General features: G+C 48.3%; 1 protein-coding gene across 2 annotated transcripts in view; it reads right to left on the bottom strand.

Annotated features, from left to right (window-relative positions):
• The window catches only part of CRACDL (CRACD like), a 121,357-nt gene that overhangs the window by 83,446 nt on the left and 24,069 nt on the right, over nucleotides 1-13,842 (bottom strand). The gene's annotated exons all lie outside the window — the stretch shown is intronic.

Here is a 13,842-nt window from a genome sequence, read left to right as displayed (position 1 = left end):
CTGACCAGACTGTAGGCAAATCAGAAGGCAGGGACTGGCACCTTGAGGCCATTACATTCCTGCTGGCCGCTGGCTCTGGGATTTTACAGATGACTCTGTCCCTTCATCATAACATCTTCCCTCAGCACTTTCTAACTCGAGGCACTGTGCTCGGTGCCCAGGACACAACAGTGACAACACAGGGAGGACGCTGTCTGCAGAGATCTGGGGGCAATGATGATACAGCGTGTCAGGTGCCAGGACAGAAGAACAGGCAACTCTTGGGCCAGGAGGGAGGGAGGCTCAGCCCAGAAGAAAGTGGCATGTAGGTAGAGGATGGACAGGCGGACGGAAAACTTGCCAGACGAATACTGTGTGTGGTCAGGGGTTGGGGGCACAGTTCCAAGTAGAGGGAGTAGCATTCTGCAAGGGCACGGTAAGACATTGAGCGTCGGATTGGGGGTGGGTACGAAGACTAAGCTAGAGAAACAGGCAGAGGAAAACCAGATGGTTCAAGGATAGACATGAAGCCATGTCAAAGTGTTTGGACTCTATTAGCTCTTTGGCTAAAAGGTGGAGCTGCGGTGGTGGCACGGGGTGGAGAGGAAATGGGCCCATTTGAGAGCTATTTAGGAGACAGATTTTCAAGACACGGTGCCTCAAGAAGGGCTGGGGAGAGAGAACGAGGATGGAACCTGGGTTCAGATTCAGGCAAGTGAGTGGACAGTGGAGTCCATTCCTGAGGCAGGAGACTCGGCTTTGAGAGAGAAGTGAATATCATTGCAGTTCCGGACACGTGTCCAGAGGAGAAACCACTTCAAGGGAATAAATTAACAGCTGAAAAGGAATCGCTGTTCTAAGTTTATCAATTTCATGGAAACACTTATAATCATACAAACATTCATATAAATACACAAAAGGAAATCTTGAGAGTGGTCAAAAAAAAAAAAAAAATCACCCAAACCTGCATCCTACATATATTCTAAGGGGCAAGTCTGGAGCAGAGGTGCAAACTCCATGACCTTTTATACAACAAAGAAAACCAGATCGTCACCTTGGGTGCGTCCTGACAACCGTCAGCCAAAGGACACTTGCGACATGAGAGTGAGCCTGGGTTGGGGATCTCTCTAAACCTCTCAGCACAGACGTTGTTACTTCAGGAGAGGAGGGGACCTGAACCTGTCCTCAGGGACTGGACAACTCAGGCACTCCTCACCCTTCAGGAATTATTCTATTTTTAAATTCTCATCCAGTAAATCTGACTTGTTTTCGGTGCACAGTCCCATGAGTTGTGACCCATGCCTAGAGTCACGTAGCCACCCACTGCCAGGACACAGAACTGTTCCATCGCCCCCCAAACCCTCCCCAGCGCCTCTCCGTTATCCTCCCCTCCCCCTCCCCCAGCTCCTGGCAACCACTGATCTGTTCTCTGCCACTGTGGTCCTGTCTTTTCGAGAATGTCACAAAAATGGAATGGCACAGTATGTAACATTTTGAGACTGGCTTCTTTCGCTAAGCATGATGATTTTCAGATTCATCCAAGCTGCTGCGTGTACCCATAGTTTGTTCCTTTTAGCCTTCTGGTATTAAACACAAAGCACTGACAGCATTGCAAACATTTATTTGCTTTGCTCCTTTTATCACCTACGTGGATACTTTTCTCTTACACGGATGCCAAAGAAATCATCTTTGTCACAGGGGCCCTGGTAGCAGCAAACCAAATTCATCATATGGGGTACGCAGTCAATCAGTGCCTCTTGTTGAAATAGATTAGAAAACACTACAGCCCTGAAGGTTCCGTTTGGTATAACTCTGCGGGGGGAGTCATGTTTAACTCCTAAAGTAGGGATGCTCCAGGTAACCCAATGAAAAAAAGAAAAATTAACCTATAATTCTTCAAAAGCCTAACTTGGGGGCTTCCCTGGTGGCGTAGTGGTTGAAAGTCCGCCTGCCGATGCAGGGGACACGGGTTCGTGCCCCGGTCCGGGAAGATCCCACATGCCGCGGAGTGGCTGGGCCCGTGAGCCATGGCCACTGAGTCTGTGCATCCGGAGCCTGTGCTCCGCAACGGGAGAGGCCACAACAGTGAGAGGCCCACGTACTGCAAAAAAAAAAAAAAAAAAGAAGCCTAACTTGGGAGATACAGTTAAGCCTCACCTATTGCTTTTCCTTACCATTCTCATAAAAATAAGAGAGGAGGGGTGCAGAGCAATCCTGTGCTCAGCTCGCCACAGACTTTTGAGCTACAAGGCAACTCAGTACGGCACACTAACTTTGTGCCACCCTTGTGCCAGCAAACATCAGTGGACTCCGGCATGTATGTGCTCAGCGCAGCACTGGGAACAGAGGTGGAGAACGCCCTGCCCTCGAGGGGAGAGAGGAGTTCCAGATGATCACCAAACTGTGGAGCCCACTGTGAGGGTTCCTTCAGCCAGCTTTCTTCCCTCACTGAAGCTTGCTGAGGTTCCATTGAAATCACAGCCCCCCAAGCTTTCATCATCAATGGGGTGGGTCAGGGGGCCCCAAAGCCTGCTGAGCAGCTGGGGAGGCTGACGTGAAATTTACTGTTTGTCACCTATAAGCCCCGAACAGTGAATCCACGTGTAACTGATCAATAGTTGATTGCCTGAGGGTTTAGATCCAGATACAAAGACTATGGGATCAGCTGAAGGAAAACTCTCGGCTGGTCATTCTGCTGGAATGTGGAGTTTTACTGCTTTTTTCTCCACACCAAAAAGAAACAACAGTCAACAGTCAGTGCTCATTTAAAGGGCCATGAGCAAGTCTACATGGTAGGCAACGTGGGGGTCTGAGGGAGATCAGAGTCCTCACTTCCCTAAGGTCAGGGGCAGAGAGGACATGCCCACAGTACAAGCATCAGAGCATGGCGTCACCTGATGAGTGGCGACGTGGGACCAGGTGACAAACGTCACCACGTTTAGGAAAGGGGGGTCCAGAATGGCCAGCCAGCCGTCCCGGCTGTCGGTCAGGCAGGGCACACCTTGAGCCCTCTTACCCCGCCAGAGCGGGTGCACTCTGGGCCTAGGGCAACACAGCACGGAGCCTTCAAGGATGCGTGGACGGAGGGCTTGTAGCCTGTCACGGCGGACCGAAAAGGCCAAGGGCAACGGAAACACCGCCACTGTGCTCAGGTAACACGGGGGCAGCCCAGGCCCATTCCCACGAGACCACCTGTTTTTTTCTTAAGTAGAAGGATGCATCAGTTTCTGCCAGAAAGGGTGTGTTTTTCCAAAAAGAGGAAGACAGAGGCTGAAATCCAGAGAGGAGGCACGATGAACAGGCTCCTCTGTGGTGACTACAAAGGCCCCAGTCAATTCACGACTGCCAGGCCTCCACAAGGCCAAGATGCTGGAAGCACCGCTCTGACCCCCCCCAAGCTCAGCGGGAGGGGCCTTGTGGGCAGGAGAGGTGGCAGCCCCTGAACATGACAGTCACCTGCTGCCACGGGAGCCAGCCCACTCCACCCAGATCCCAGTCCTAGCAAAAGGCCACCTGGCCACTCTTCCCCACACAGCCTGATGGTCCAGTGGCAAGAAGTGGCCGAGGGTCCATCACTGGCCACCGGGCAACACAGAGGGATGAGACAAGGTCACGTAACCTCAAGCCATTAATCCTTTCTTTCACACTGAAAAATATTTCATAAGCAACAAGGATTTACTACATAGCACAGGGAATTACACGCAATCTATTGTAAAAACCCATAACGGAATACAATCTGCAAAATGCTGGATCACTCTGCCGAATGCTCTACTCCTGAAACTAACACGATATTGTAAATAACTACACTTCAACTTAAAGAAATCTTCAAATATGTAATCAGCACCTAAAAATGACAAAAATCTACAGGACAAGAGTCCTCACATAACCTTGGTAGTTTCGCGAGCGAGTCGGACAGACATGATAAGTTACACGAGTCCACACGAGAAGGAAATCACATCCCTAAGGCAGAACGTGGGCAGGTGCCAAATGGACGGTCCAGTGGCTGCCAACACTCTGGGTTTGGAGGCCCGGGGAGGATGCTGTGATGTGGGGACCGCAGCCAAGCTCTGCAGGGCAGGGAGGGAGGGGACGTCCAGGTGAAGGGACAGGGCGGGTGGCCTTGCAGGAGGGGATGCCCCTGAGCGCAGGCAAGGCATCAGCAGACAGACTGGCCCCAACGGACTGGAGGGAAAAACGTGGCTAAGGAGGAAATGAGGGGAAAAAGGCTGAAAGGCTGGTGCTGCCTGATAATGGAGGGCCTGAGGGCGAGACCCCCGGATGTGTGTTTGGGAAATCTTGGCCCAATGGAAGTGAGGGGGAGGGACTAGAGGCTCCACGTGTGAGTGCCCTGGTGGCCCCTGCGGCCAGAACCAGGTTACTAAACCTGCCCAGCAATGATTCCCCCAGTGGCCCCCCACCCGCTCCCAGCTTTCCAAAGGGGGCTGAGGAGCAGGAGAGAAAAATGGCAGAGGTGAGGGCTTCCCTGGTGGCGCAGTGGTTGAGAGTCCGCCTGCCGATGCAGGGGACACGGGTTCGTGCCCGGGTCTGGGAAGATCCCACATGCCGTGGAGCGGCTGGGCCCGTGAGCCATGGCCGCTAAGCCTGCACGTCCCGAGCCTGTGCTCCGCAACGGGAGAGGCCACAACAGTGAGAGGCCCACGTACCGCAAAAAAAAAAAAAAAAAAAATGCATTGGTGGGGCTCAGGGACTGTCAGCTGCGCAGGTGTACAGGGCGGGGAAGGTGGGCTGTTTCATAAAGCAGAGGAGGGCAGGCCTCCCAAGAGGACCACGCAGAGCCATCCCATCCTGATCTGCGTCCCAAAATGATGTGAGGGCACGAGCCCAGTCAGGGGGAGATCTGAGCCTCTTCCTGGAGCCTCATGGGGCAGAGCAAACCAGCCACAGGGAATGACCAGAGACGGCCTGGGTTCAGGGCCGGTGCTGGCTGCCCACACAGCACCTCCTCATCTGAGAAGGATCAGGTCCTCCAGCTCCACCTTCAGTGATAGTGGCAGTCAGAGGATGAATTAAGTTCCACCGAAAGGAAGACTGAGCACCCCCCGCTTCCTTAGGACAGGAAGTGATTCAACAAGTAAAGGGGGTAGGGACTTCCCTGGTGTGTCCAGTGGGTAAGACTCCACGCTCCCAATGCAGGGGGCCCAGGTTCGATCCCTGGTCAGGGAACTAGATCCCATGTGCATTAACTAAGAAGTCCGCATGCTGCAACTCCAAAAACAAAAAAAAAAAGATCCCGCATGACGCAACTAAGACCCGGTGCGGCCTAAATAAATAAATAAAAATTAAAAAAAAAATAAAGAGGTAAAGGGCAGGGGGAAGGGTGTTCAAAGCAAGGGGCTCCGCTACTTAGAGCAAGGTGACCTAGGGCAAGTCCTGTGACCCCTCGTGGCCTCTCTTCACTCCCTCATCTGTGAAATGGGACCATACCTCTTTGCAGGGCTGCTGAGAACTAAATGAAGCTAGGCTGGCACAGGACCTGGCCAGGGAAAGGCTAATAAACAGTGACCGTTTTGGGTCTCATGAGGCCCCGGAGCCTCTGCTGCAGCGGGAATGTCATCAGCACCATGCAAAAGGATTTCCAGTTTGGGTTCCCGCAAGCGACAGGAAGTACCCTTCCCACCAAAGGTCTGCTCATCCCCAACGCTCGGGGAGCCCTGATCCTATACATACGGCACAGAGGGCACGGGTGAAAGCACCACCCCAGGGCTCCCTCTCTCCTGAGCCCAGAGCCCTGGGGGCACAGCAGACATCCCAGGGGGACCAGCACAGGTGGCCTGGGGGTCCTGACATAGCGCCAGCACCCCGGCGCAGGCGGCCACAGGCCGATGTTCCTCCACTGAGCATCTCACCCGGGATGCTCATCTGTGTGATGGGACCACACATCAGACCACAGGGCCCCCAATCTGCAAGGACTCCTTCTGTCTCTACTTCAAGTCCTGAATCACACAAGAGACAGCCTAGCGGTGGGCTCCCTTAGGAAGCCAAGTGAGCGCCCTTCCCTCTGTGCCCCTGGCCCTCATGGAGACTGGCAGAGCCAGCACCCTGAATCCACCCTGAGTCCAGGTGGCCTGGAGCAGAGGCGCTCACGCCTGCCTCACCCACCCCAGGCCCTGCAGACCCAGTGCCAGGACAAAGGAGCAGTTAGTGCTGCGGCCAAGGGCACCTGGCCACCATCGGGCAGCTGAGGGACCAGCTTTCCTGAACCCGCCAAATGCCCACCTCGGGCCACACCATGTTCAGAATTCCCTGATTATAAATCCCTTTTGTTCACCCCCCTATTTTTTAAAAATCCCATCTAGGAAAAAAATAAAGGAGTCCTCGGGCTTCACCGTGTCAAACAATTCCACCTGCGGGAAGAGGCCACAGCTCTGCAGGCACCCAGACAAGAGATAAGTTTAAACCACTGCGAACACTTAAATCAAGGGACAGGTTTTTTTTTTTCTAAAGCAACGATATACCATGATGAAAAACATTTGCACTCTCTTTAACTCCGAATGCTGAGAATGAACTAAGGCTTCTTAACATGCCTCACCCTGTAATTGTTCTGCAAGTGGATCTTAGTAGTAAGTTTTATTTCTGATACGTCACTGAGTTAATTAAAAAAAAACATTCTTCCGGCATTATCCCTAGGCGCACACACACAGGTGTGTGGTCCTGAGATTAGAAATGCTGCTGCAACCATCAGTCCTGCTCTCCCAGCCCTCTGTCCAGGGGGTGCTGCCTTGTCTGATCTCTGGTGCCCGGAATGACATCTGCAAAACAGAGTCCCCGGAGCCACCCTCATCCCACTGCCAACGATACCCTGAGCTCCCGGTAGCTTCGCGGTGGAGCCGAAGCCTCAAACCCAGTGAGGACGAGTGAAACAATCCCCAAGAGAGAGAGTTATACAAAGTGAGGGGCCACCGAGAAGGCAGGTACCAAATGCGAAAGAGGATGAACTGACGTACCCACTCCTTCACACGCACCCGCTGGAGATCATTTTAGCCCTGTCCTCACTTAGGTTCCCCCTCATTCATGCTTTTCTTGAGAACAGTCCACGGGAAGCCACCCCCTGCGTGATTACAGTATTACAGTCGCCATACACTGCTCTCTGTCCCACTCACTCCCCGTGGAGATTTGTTCAACACACAAGGCCTCTTGGTAGGAGCCTTCCCGGAGAGCATTTTTTTTTTATTATTACTAGCTCCCCGACCAGGGATGGAACCTGTGCCCCCTGCAGCGGAAGCGCGGAGTCTTAACCGCCAGACCACCAGGGAAGTCCCCCGGATAGCACCTCACTTGGAGTTCTAGCCCAAGACCTGGGTCCTTGCCCCAGACGTGCCACCTACCATGGGAATAACCTTGGGAAACCCACAAGATCGTTTTCTGCCTGCCTCTTCATCTGGGAAGGTGGAGAAGGCATTTTTCTGGTCCATTTTGAGGATACAGTGGGATACGGCACATGGATGCCCAGTCTTTCATCTGCCGTGTTTACTGACACAAATTTCAATCAGAGCAGAAAAAGGCCACTTTTATTTCTCCCCACTGCCCCTCTCCCACAGCTCAAGGTGGCATATGTGACAAGAGTGGGGCCCCAGTGGACTTGCTCACATCCACAGGCCCCTCCAGGCCTCTCCTCTTTGCAGCTGAAGCCAACCCACATTCCAGAGCCCTCGGGAGGGTCTGTGGGACCCTCACTCCACCCCAGGATCAGCAGGGCCCTTTCTGTGCCTTTTTATACAGTGAAAACATCTGAGGCCTGACTGATGTCGGGCCGGCCCTGGTCTCTCTTCCCACAGATCCTGCCTCCAAAAGACCTCGAAAATCTGGAGAATTCTTTTCCTCCACCTGCTGCCTCATGTGCACAGAACTGAAATAGCAGAACACGTATCCTCGTGAAGATCAGACCCCAGGGGCAGCCTCGTCCACAAATGACCACGCGACAACTCTCATTAGAGGGCCTGATTCCCATCATGGGACACAGTGGTAAGGAACGTGCGATTGAAATCCAGACTCCTGGCTTCAGTCTGTCTGCACGGCCGTAGGCAGGTAAGTGAATCTATCTCCCCACGCTATCCACTATACCACCGGGCCCTGTGTCATCCAGTGTGGCAATGCCCAGGAAAGCATCCTGCAAATGAGGGGTTGCCATGCAAACAAGAGGTGCCCTGTCCTGCTTCAGGACTCCGCACGACATCACAATTTTGAATGGAAATGTTGCTTTCACAGTAAAATTACACAGGTTCTCAAAAAAGATCAAGGTGAACTCAAGGGCCTACCGTACCAACCACTGTCATTTCAGTATGGCGACCCCCCAGGCCTTGTCCTTGTCGGCACTACATTTTGTTCTCAATCATTCACAAAACAAATATTTACTGACTACCGCTAAGTTCCAGGCACTGTGGTAGGCGTTGCAGATTCAGCCGTGAACAACCACAAAAGACTGCGTCCTTGTTCTAAGGGGGAGAGAGACAATAAACAAACAGGTATCCAATATGCCGGTGGAGGTGAGGGCTTTAAAACCCAAAGCGCAGTAAAGGAAGTGCTATTTTATATCAGGTGATGGGAAGGCCTTCTCCGAGAAGCTGACAGTTGAGCGGAGACCTGAAGGAAGTGAGGGGGTGAGCCATGGGGATGTGGAGGGGAAGAGCCTGCAGGCACCTGTGGGGGGGGGGGAGCAAACTCAAAGCAGAGGGATCAAGGGGAGATCAAGAGAGATCAGAGCCATGCTGGGTGCTGGGTGGGGAGTAGGGGACACAGCAAGGAGGGCCTTGTAGCACATGGACAAGACTTTGAATTTTATTCTAAGGGAAGTAAAAAGCCATCGGCAGGTTCCAAGCAGAGGGCTGGCACAATATGACATACATTTAAGTTTCATTTTCCAATTAATCTTGCTAGTATACACAAATATTAGTTTTTGCACCTTCACCATGTATCCTATGACTTTGCTAAATTCACTTATTAGTTCTAGTAGCATTTGCATAGATTACTGAGAATTACGCCTTCTGCAAACAAAGATAATTTCACTTCTTCCTTTCCATCCAACCTTCTTGCCTTTTATTATAATTTCACTTCTTCCTTTCCATCCAACCTTCTTGCCTTTTATTTCTTCTTGCTGCCCTTTTGCACTGACTGGACTTCCAGGGCTGGGCTGCACAGTGTTGTAAGCAGGCTCCCTTGGCTTCTTCCTGATCAAGGGGCAAACATTCCATGCTTCACAGTTTAAAATGACTTTAGCTGTGGGTTTCTGGAAGCTGTCCTTTAAGAGACTGTGGAATTTTCCTTTTATTCTGAGTTTGCTGAGAGTTTTTAATGATAAGTAGGCTGTGAGACTTGTCAAAAGCTTTTTTTTCTGCATCTAATAAACAGGTAATATTTCTTTTTTATTCAGTTAATGTGGTGAATTACACTTGAGTTTCACATGTTAAACCAACCTTGCGTTCCTGGGATAAACCCCATTTGGTCACGAGGTGTTATTCTTTTTAAACATTGCTGTATTCAATGTGCTAGTATTTTGTTATATTTTGTGTCCCTATGCTCATGAGAAATACTGATCTGTAACTTCTTTTCCTTTTTCTAAATCATGGTTATGCTGGTCTCATAAATTTGGGAAGTGTTTCCTCTTTCCTCTTCCTCTATGAAAGAATTTGTATAAGACTAGTGCTATCTCGTCCTTAAGTGTTTTCTAAAATTCACCACTGTAGCCATTTGGCCTGGAGTTTTCTTTGCGGGCAAGTTTTAAATTACAAATTTTATTCTTTTAAAAACTAAAATTCAGGGCTATTCAGATTGTCACTTTCTTCTTGTGTTAATTTTGATAATTTGGGTCTTCCAAGGAATTTATGTCCATTTCATCTAATTTTTTCCTGAACTTATTGACATGAAGTAATTCTTAATACTCCATTACTAACCTCTTAATGTCTGTAAGATGTATAGTAATAGGCCCTCTTTCATTCCTGATATTGGCAATTTGGTTCCCTCTTGTTTTTCTTGAATATTCTTCTTAGGAGTTTATCAATTTCACTCATCTTTTATAGAACCAACTTTTGTTTTTACTGGTTTTTCTCTATTCCTTGTCTGTATTCTTTCATTTACCCTCCTCTTCTTTTTTCTGATACTTTTTACTGTTACATATTAGAAACTCCTCCGTAAAACTGCTATTATTTTTGCTTTAAACCATCAATTGTCTTTTTTTTTTTTAACATCTTTATTGGAGTATAATTGCTTTACAATGTTGTGTTAGTTTCTGCCGTATAACAAAGTGAATCAGCAATACATATACATATATCCCCATATCCCCTTCCTCTTGCGTCTCCCTCCCACCCTCCCTATCCCACCCCTCTAGGTGGTCACAAGGCACTGAGCTGATCTCCCTGTACTATGCAGCTGCTTCCCACTAGCTATCTGTTTTACATTTGGTAGTGTAAATATGTCCATGCCACTCTCTCACTTCGTCCCAGCTTACCCTTCCCCCTCTCCATGTCCTCAAGTCCATTCTCTACGTCTGTGTCTTTATTCCTGTCCTGCCCCTAGGTTCTGCAGAACCATTTTTTTTCTTAGATTCCATATATATGTGTTAGCATACGGTATTTGTTTGTTTTTCTCTTTCTGACTTACTTCACTCTATATGACAGACTCTAGGTCCATCCACCTCATTACAAATAACTCAATTTCATTTCTTTTTTTTTTTTTTTTTTTTTTTTTTGCGGTATGCGGGCCTCTCACTGTTGTGGCCTCTCCCGTTGCAGAGCACAGGCTCCGGACGCGCAGGCTCAGCGGCCATGGCTCACGGGCCCAGCGGCTCTGCGGCATGTGGGGTCTTCCCAGACCGGGGCACGAACCCGTGTCCCTTGCATCGGCAGGTGGACTCTCAACCACTGCGCCACCAGGGAAGCCCAATTTCATTTCTTGTTATGACTGAGTAATATTCCACTGTATATATGTGCCATATCTTCTTTATCCTTTCATCTGTTGATGGACACTTAGGTTGCTTCCATGTCCTGGCTATTGTAAATTAAGCTTCAGTGAACACTGTGGTACATGACTCTTTTTGAATTATGGTTTTCTCAGGGTATATGCCCAGTAGTGGGATTGCTAGGTCATATGGTAGTTCTATTTTTAGTTTTTTAAGGAACCTCCATACTGTTCTCCATAGTGACTGTATCAATTTACATTCCCACCAACAGTGCAAGACGGTTCCCTTTTCTCCACGCCCTCTCCAGCATTTATTGTTTCTAGATTTTTTGATGATGGCCATTCTGAAGGGTGTGTGGTGATACCTCATTGTAGTTTTGATTTGCATTTCTCTAATAATTAGATGTTGAGCATCCTTTCATGTGTTTGTTGGCAATCTGTATATCTTCTTTGGAGAAATGTCTATTTAGGTCTTCTGCCCATTTTTGGATTGGGTTGTTTGTTTTTTTGATATTGAGTTGCATGAGCTGCTTGTAAATTTTGGAGATTAATCCTTTGTCAGTTGCTTCATTGGCAAATATTTTCTCCCATTCTGAGCATTGTCTTTTCGTCTTGTTTATGGTTTCCTTTGCTATGCAAAAGCTTTGAAGTTTCATTAGGTCCCATTTGTTTATTTTTGTTTTTATTTCCGTTTGTCTAGGAGGCGGGTCAAAAAGGATCTTTCTGTGATTTATGTCATAGAGTAAACCATCAATTGTCTTTTAAAGAAATTTTAAACTGGGAAAACAAATTCTTTTATATTTACCACATAGTTCCCATTTCTGGCACTTTTCATTCCTTTATATGCATCTATATTCCATCTGGTGGCATTTCCCTCCAGGCTGAAGACTTTCCTTTAATGACTCCTGCACTGTAAGTCTGCAGGGAACAATTTCTCTCAACTCTTGTCAATCTGAAAATGTCTTTGTTTCACATTTATTTTTGAAAGATAATTTTTTTTCCAGAACTTTAAAGATGGCATTCCACGTCTTCTAGTTTGCATTGCTTTCGGTAAGAAGTCAACTATATCCTTGTTTGTGTCACCCTATATGTAACACAGTTGACCCCTGAACAACGTGGGGGTTCATCTGTGTATAACTTAGAGTCAGCCTTCCATAGCCATGTATCCACGGATTCAACCAGCCACGGGCCACGTACGTAGTAGTTACTATTTAAAAATATCAGTGTATAAATGGACACACACAGTTCAAGCTCACATTGTTTAAGGGTCAACTGTGTATGTCTTTTCTTCCGGCTGCTTTTCATCTTTTGTTTTCAGCAATCTAATTCCGGCGAGCCTAGGTGTGGTTTTCTCTGGGTTTACCCTGCTTGGGTTACTTGAAATTCTAACATCTGTATGTTGAGATTTTTTTCATCAAATTTGAGGAAATTTCCTCAAATGTTTTTCTGGCCCCATCTTTCTCCTTCTAGAACTCCAATTACACAGACGTTAGACTACTTGATATTATCTCTCACGTGACATTGAGGCTCTGGTCATTTTCTTTCAATTTTTTTTTTTTACTCTGTGCTTCAGCTTGAATGGTTTCTATTGACCTTCACGTTCACTGATATTTTCTTCTGTAGTCCCCAAACTGCTGTTGAATCATCTAGTGAATTTTTCATTTCAGATACTGTATTTTTCAGTTGTAGAATTTCTGTTTGGTTGTTTCTTAAATTTCCATTTCCCTACTGAAATTCCCATCTGCTTGCTCATTATGTTTCTATGGGGGTGTATCTAGTGACCTTTTTCTCTTTGTTCCTGGTCACACTGTTTACGTGTCTAGTGATGTTTTTATTGTATGCTGGACATTGTAGATAACACTTCGTTTAAATAGTGTTGAGTTTGATCCTGGCAGACAGTTAGTTGACTGGCATATCATCCTGATCCTGATGAGGCTTGTTTTTAGGTCTTGTTATTGTGGGTTTAGCGTGGTCCTTACTCCAGATTAAAGAAACCCTATTCCTAAGGTGTGGCCTTTCTGTGGCCTCAGTTGTTCAGTAAGAGCTCCTCACTCTGGCAGGTTAGAGCTCTGTCTCTCAGCACTGTGTCACCTCCAGAATCTCTGTTTTAGCTCACTACTTGCTCCTTAGTAGTTGTTCTTTTCTGAGCCTCAAGGAGCCCTGTCCTGTGTAAACACAACTTAGTATTATGCAAGACTAGGCGACCACTTTGAAGATTTCAGAAGCTTCGTCTCCAGTACACTGTGCCCCACAAATTCCGGATGCCTCAGCGCCCCCAAATTCTGACCTCTGTTTCCTCTGCCCATCTCTCTGTTGGTCTCTGCTCCCCTGTGTCTTGGTTTTTTTGTTTTGTTTTTTTGCGGTACACGGGCCTCTCACTGCTGTGACCTCTCCCATTATGGAGCACAGGCTCCGGACACGCAGGCTCAGCGGCCATGGCTCACGGGCCCAGCCGCTCTGCGGCATGTGGGATCTTCCCAGACCGGGTCACGAACCCGTGTCCCCTGCATCGGCAGGTGGACTCTCAACCACTGCGCCACCAGGGAAGCCCTGTGTGTTGGTTTTGAAGGCACTCCCCCACAGAAAGCCAGGATGGATGTGGAACGTGCCTCACATGCTTCCATTTGGATCACAGACCACTGAACATTGTTCCATTCCTGAAAACAGTTGCTTCATATATTTTGCCCTGTATCAAAATTGTTGGAAAAAGAGGAAATCCAGCAATTACTATCCCACTGTGGCTGGGGTTGGAAGTCTGATTATATTCTGACTCTGGCTGCTGTATGGAAGAAACTGCAAAATGAACTACCTACCCTAAGACCACATAAAAAAAGATTGATGATGGAGCTTTTCTTGGAGCAGAAAACGCGAATGCTTTGACACCTGTTAAACACCTGTGCAAATCCGGCAAGGCATCACGAGTAAAATGTACTTTCAGATAAACCCATGGGA

The sequence above is a fragment of the Orcinus orca genome, chromosome 13 (genome assembly GCF_937001465.1).
Source record: "Orcinus orca chromosome 13, mOrcOrc1.1, whole genome shotgun sequence".
Classification (NCBI taxonomy): domain Eukaryota; kingdom Metazoa; phylum Chordata; class Mammalia; order Artiodactyla; family Delphinidae; genus Orcinus; species Orcinus orca.
This window is presented reverse-complemented; position numbering and strand designations above follow the sequence as displayed.